Consider the following 5,960-nt stretch of genomic DNA (forward strand, 5'->3'; position numbering starts at 1 on the left):
AATATGCAGTTTACTTTTCTTTATTTTATTATATATTTTATGTTTTATACAAATTAAATTGTACAAACCGTATAACATACGGGTAGATAACCTATTGTTGTATGACTTATGATCATTTTGAATTATGTGAAAGTAAACTTAGTTGTTACTTTGAATCTTTTAATGTTTGGTGGATTATGCAATTTATTTATTTATATTTATCTATACTACTTTAATAAGCATATAGGAAGGGCAAGAATGGTCATTTGCCATTGTACAACCATTTCAAGCCCATTGTACAACCATTTAAGCATGAATGTGTTGAAAATTTATTTAACACGCGGTATGGATCCTAACCGGATCTCTTTGACCCGTTTTACTTTTATGGATCCAATATAAACTTTCTTTCACTCCTTTCTAAACCCTAAATTCATTTCATCCACAGCCGCTCCTCCTTCTTTCTCTCTCTGGTGATTTTCAATTTAGGGTTTCACGAGATCTGTGGTATGAGATCTCACCAGATCCAACAATGGTGTGGTCTGTAAAAGTGGTCGAATACGCTTCAAGATCAGTCGATTCGACCAGAGGTTGAACTGGATAATGTTGACCCATTTTCTTCTCTTCCGGATCGAATATGACCTTTTTTTCTCAAAACCCTACTCATTCATTCAGATTCCCATCTCCCTGCTTTCTCTCTCAAATGAGATCTAGGGTTTCTACATGTGATTCAAGATTTTGCTTTCACTGCTTTCTCTCTCAAACGAGATCTAGGGTTTCTACATGCGATACCAGATCTGGCTTTCACAGTTCGGTTCGACACTTCCATGGAACCAAAAACTCCAAGCCGAGAGCGTTGCAGATCTACAAGTTGGAGGCGGTTTTTGGTAGTTGGTAGGCTTCATTCTCTCTCTCAAATTCCTTTGTCTCAGATCTACATGAATTTTGATTATATGTCTTAGATCTACATGGATTTTGGTGTGTTATGGTGTATATTATTTTACATCAGGTTCTTGATTTTTTTTTCTAAACAATTTAGGTACTAAAGATGTTCGGGTGGTTAAACACTTCTCAATCACCCGGTTGGAAACACAAGAATCATCAAGGAAGGGTTAGTTTAATTTTGTGTTCGGATATCAATGTCTGATAGTATAGCCTTACTTAATTGATTATCTGTTTTTTGGGGATTTTTACGCAGGTTACAAATTAGGGTCTGGATGTTATTCAGACTTATGTTTTCTGGAATGGGCATGAACCACAACCTGGTAAAGTAAGTAATTTTTTTATTTTTTTTTAAAGTGTGTTTCTTTAAAGGAAAGTAGTTATTTTTTGTTTATTAACTTTCATGTTTTTTTTCAGTATTATTTTGAAGACAGGTATGATCTGGTTAAGTTCATTAACCTAATTAAGGAAGCTGGACTATGTGTTCATCTCAGAATAGGCCCATATGCTTGTGCTGAATGGAACTTTGGGTATTATTCATAGAACTTCATGAATTCTTTGCAGATTTATTTATTAAAAAAGACCCTAAATTACCATTTTTGCCATTGTGTTTACAGGGTATTTATTGTGTGGTTGAAATATATGCCAGGAATAAGTTTTAGAACAGAATGCTCCTTTCAAGGTCTCATTCTCAAATTGCAACAAAAATATAAAATTGTTTATGTTTTTCCAAATTATATGTTATGTTGATTTAGTTTATGCATTTTAGGCTGCAATGGAAAATTTTACAAGGCACATAGTGAATATGATGAAATCAGAACGCTTGTATGAGAATTAGGGCGGTCCGATTATTTTATCTCAGGTAGTCATAATCACTTATTTACTCTGTTTTTGTAGCATTAATAAGTGGTAGCAACATGAATAAACTGTGCAAGTAGTCAAACGGGTCACGTGAGCATTCCCATAATTTGATGTCCCTTTTATAAAATTTATAAGGGTAAATCACGTTTTACGCTTTTAAGTTACATCGGATGTTCTTTATAATATTCACTGAAGTTTTTTGCAATTCATATTTACAAGAAAGTAAATATTGCTTTTGTTACTCACAGATCAACACTGGCAATGGTTTTTACTGTGACTACTTCCCTCCTAACAGTGATTCCAAACCGAAAATGTGGCCCGAAGCGTGGTCTGGATGGTAACGTGATATTTTACGCAGACCGGTCTCCGTCTTCAAAAGGTTACTCACAGTCTTGCTCAGGTATTCCGCCGTATGATTTTCTTCATCCCGGTTAACGCGATATTTGTCCAGTTTATTCTTTGATTCAAGAATATTATTATAACATAGACCCATTCTTTGCTTCTGCATTCTCACACAAACTCACATCAATGCTTTTTGGAGTTTGAGTTTGTTCTGATGCATTTAATGTGTCAATACAGGTTGGGCCTTGTTGCAACAATAAAGGTATGCTTTTATTGGCAGTATCATATAAATGGAAATAATAATCAGTGGCGGTGTCTTGTTTTATTTTCCATTTAAAGTCATTCATTTAATGTTGTCGCTTATCCCCCCATGACATATATTCATTTGTGTGTTGTTGTTGGTCTTGTCTTTTGACTTTCTAGGAGCGTGCTAATGAGATATTTAAGAAGGTCAAAGACCAGAAGTCAAGTAGGGGAAGAAACCAAGACGCCATATAGGCGGCCTGTCTTTACACCGCTTGCCGTCAAGAAGACAAGCCACGCACTGTAAAGGGTATAAACAATCCACATTAGTTTAATCGGATGCTTACTGGTCTCTGTTTATATGAACTGGATTTTCATTGTCTTGAACCAGTGTTCAAATAGAAATCTGTTCGGTTGCCAACAGAGCAACCAAGAAAGAAATTGGACGTGCAAAAGAATACATTGCTAATTAAACTGAACTTTTAGGTGCATTCTGTTTATACCATTATATTGTCTTTTTTTTGTTTGGGTAGTGTTTGCCTTAAATTAAGGGAGCTTAAGACCTTGGATGTCACACTTGGTGTAAGCTTCGGTTGGCCCCTATAGCTACTCTTAAGGGATCATTGTTCTATAACTGCATATCATCTTGTTTTTATTTGCAGTAAGTTATGTAGGTTAAGTTACAGGATCATACTAAAAAGTAAGAAAATAACGCCTAAGAGGGAGTTATTTTTTATTTATTGATTTATTAAAAAAAATAGATCATTTCAATCATGATGATACATGTAGCCATGACCACTCGAGTTAGGTAAGATTGCTGTTATTAGAAAAAAAACCTATATCTATACTATATATATAATGCATATCTATACTATCAAATGATGTTGGATATTTGATTATCAGTTTCTTATTTGATGTTTGTTTGTAGGTACTGAAGACATTAATAGGTGATGAAGTGATATCTTGTGCGGGGATTCAACGAGGTATAGTTTTGATGTAAATTTTATGTTTTAACAATTATAGTTCCGTAGTGGTCTCTTTTTTTTCTATTCAAGGGGTGTTTGGATTTGGATTTTGTCTTATGAATTGATATTTTTTAATGTTTTGAAATACAGAATTTGGGGCTGTGAGTAGGCCTGGATTGAGATTGGGGAGGGAAAACGAAACGAAAAACCCTAATCGATTGCTGATTGTTTCTCCCCACGGTAACTCTGCGTCGTTGCTGATGGTTCTTGCTTTTCCGTCTATGCCACCTCACTCCTGGTATTCTTCATCCAGGTCTTTATATTTAAAGATTCATTGTCATTTGAAGTGGTATTCTCAATCCATGTCTTTATTATATGGGGCCTTTAATTCATTTTTCTGCAATTTTGGGGAAATTTCAACTCTTTCATTTTGATTTCATCATTTCTTGTTGGAGAACTATGAATTTCGTGATTTCATTGCTCAATTCATTTTAAATATAGCATTATTCCCAATTTCAAGTAGGTTTTTGATCTGTTTTTGTGTTCCCTCTAAGTCTAAAGATACACAGGCACTTAGACTCCTTGATGATCAAAGGTGAGTATTATGTTATTGATCAGAAACAACATGGATGAATTAAACAAAAAATAAACTTAATCTGATCTTTTTTGTTGTCATTACAAAGGGACAGCTGTAGATGAACTCATGAACGTGGTCTATATGCTCTTTGATGGATTGGAACCTGGAACATCAACTGTTTCAGTTGTCACAAGAAGAATATTATGACCATTGGAGCTCAAGACAGCCTGCTGCAGCTGGTTTGCTTCTATCTAAATCTTGCCTTGAATACTTGATGCATAAATTGTTTTATTTATCAGCATATATCGTCTTAACTTTGATGGGTCAAATTGGTAAATGAAAAAATATAGCGAAAAAGGAAGCAAGACATATAAATTGAAAGTGTCCTAAAGCATTATTCTTAATGCACACACGTGTACAGCCTATGAAAAAAATATGGCTTGCTATTCCAGTTTAGTTTTGCTTTTTATAGCGTTCGATGCTAATGTTCTCTTTCATATATGAAAAGTTATAAGCTTATTATTTTGATTGTGGTTAAATCATCACTATAGGTTTGTTTTTATTTTTTTAAACTAAATCCATAGATATACCTTTATGGCTTTATTTAATTTTAATTTTGGTAAATTATGAGGTGGGGTGTAATATTGGATTATACCGGTGTAACTAATTGTGGATAGATTGTTAGCTTCCCTGGGGTTAGAAACGTTGTTCGAGTTTAACTTCTTTGTGTTTTTTAGAAGAAAAGTGAATTATTTGGGGTATGTCATATGCTAATAATTCTCTTTTATTAGTCCAGATTGTTTATTATATGAAAAATATTACGTCAAGAGATCCCCAAATGGTGCTTTAAGAAATGTATTATGTATGCGAGGAAACCAAAAGTTTGTGTTAAAACAATAGTTACAAACTTCCTTCCCACATTGTTTTCGTGCATGCTATTTTTAAAATTTTAATTAATATAATAGTTCTTTACTCTTTGATCCGTGAAGCGAGCCAAACTTATCGAAGCAAGGCATACTAAGAATCAGAGGACGAGAAGAAAGGAGAAAGAGGCGCAGGCGCAGGAGAGAGTATACCTTCTTTGGTCTTTGCCTATTCCGTTAACTATTGCTTTTGTTAGAACTGAAATATACATTATGCTCTTCAAGAACACTAATTAGGGGTCATGTGTAATTATAGGATCAACCAACATGACAAGACTGGGTCCTTTGAAATCAATTTGAAACTAAGTTTTTTTTTCTCTTTTGTATAATTATACTGTATAGCCTTGTACATATATGAAATCTTATAAAGTTGACTTTGTGAAGATTTGGCATTTTGTGTTAGACGGTAATGTGATGATGTGTGTAGTTGTAATACATGGTTTAACAGTTATACCATTTGTTGACGTGGTAGAAGCCTTGAAAATTAGATTCTCACACCGGATTAATAAGCACAATTTATTAACTAGAACTTCACAAGGTTTTTTTTAACGGTATAGATCGACTGGTAAAAGATCCCCTACAGCCCTACTAAAGTTTGGAACCGCCCAAGTTCGAATCTCCTTCCCATCGGTGCGTACGGTTTGCTGGGCCGACACACATAGTGAAGGTCGAACCTGGTACCCCACAGAAGAAAGCCCTTGGGGGAAAATTCCTGATCGCTTCCAAGGTTTATAAGAACTTGATTTTCACAAAATGGTGGATGAGAACTTGATTCTATGGGGTAAAATATGAACATTCCACACAGTTTGTTTAGAGCATTCACATTTGTTTAATTTTTTAAATGATATGCCATGGATGCACATTGGCAGGACAACGCTATTCAGACCTTCCCTTAACCGAAAATTTAGATTTTAGTTATGACCCAACTGAACTCAACCTTCTCATACACGCCTTTAGAATTATTAACAAGTGTTGTGTTTTCCGTTGTATCGCGAATTTGGTTTGGTTATGGCTCAAAACTGAACCGCCCCGTACATAGCCCTAAGCTCATCAACCTAAGTGATATGTTTCCCGCCGCATCGCACGGGTAAACGACTAGTATATTATATATATGTGTGACTTATAGGTATT

General features: G+C 34.7%; 1 long non-coding RNA gene across 27 annotated transcripts; it reads left to right on the forward strand.

Annotated features, from left to right (window-relative positions):
* Window positions 1–400: 400 nt before the first annotated feature.
* On the forward strand, window positions 401–5,221 carry LOC110908237. Of its 27 annotated transcripts, none has more exons than XR_004879024.1 (15): window positions 401–870; window positions 1,016–1,087; window positions 1,175–1,246; window positions 1,336–1,448; window positions 1,536–1,600; window positions 1,688–1,780; window positions 2,028–2,179; window positions 2,359–2,383; window positions 2,545–2,674; window positions 2,756–2,850; window positions 3,293–3,347; window positions 3,480–3,627; window positions 3,884–3,924; window positions 4,013–4,145; window positions 4,896–5,214. It is a non-coding gene; the product is annotated as an uncharacterized LOC110908237 (long non-coding RNA). The 27 variants fall into 27 exon arrangements; XR_004879033.1 differs by having other exon boundaries at window positions 4,019–4,145; XR_004879032.1 differs by lacking the exon at window positions 2,756–2,850 and having other exon boundaries at window positions 402–870; window positions 4,896–4,990; window positions 5,086–5,221.
* The last annotated feature ends 739 nt before the right edge of the window (window positions 5,222–5,960 follow it).

This window comes from Helianthus annuus, chromosome 14 (genome assembly GCF_002127325.2).
Source record: "Helianthus annuus cultivar XRQ/B chromosome 14, HanXRQr2.0-SUNRISE, whole genome shotgun sequence".
Lineage (NCBI taxonomy): Eukaryota > Viridiplantae > Streptophyta > Magnoliopsida > Asterales > Asteraceae > Helianthus > Helianthus annuus.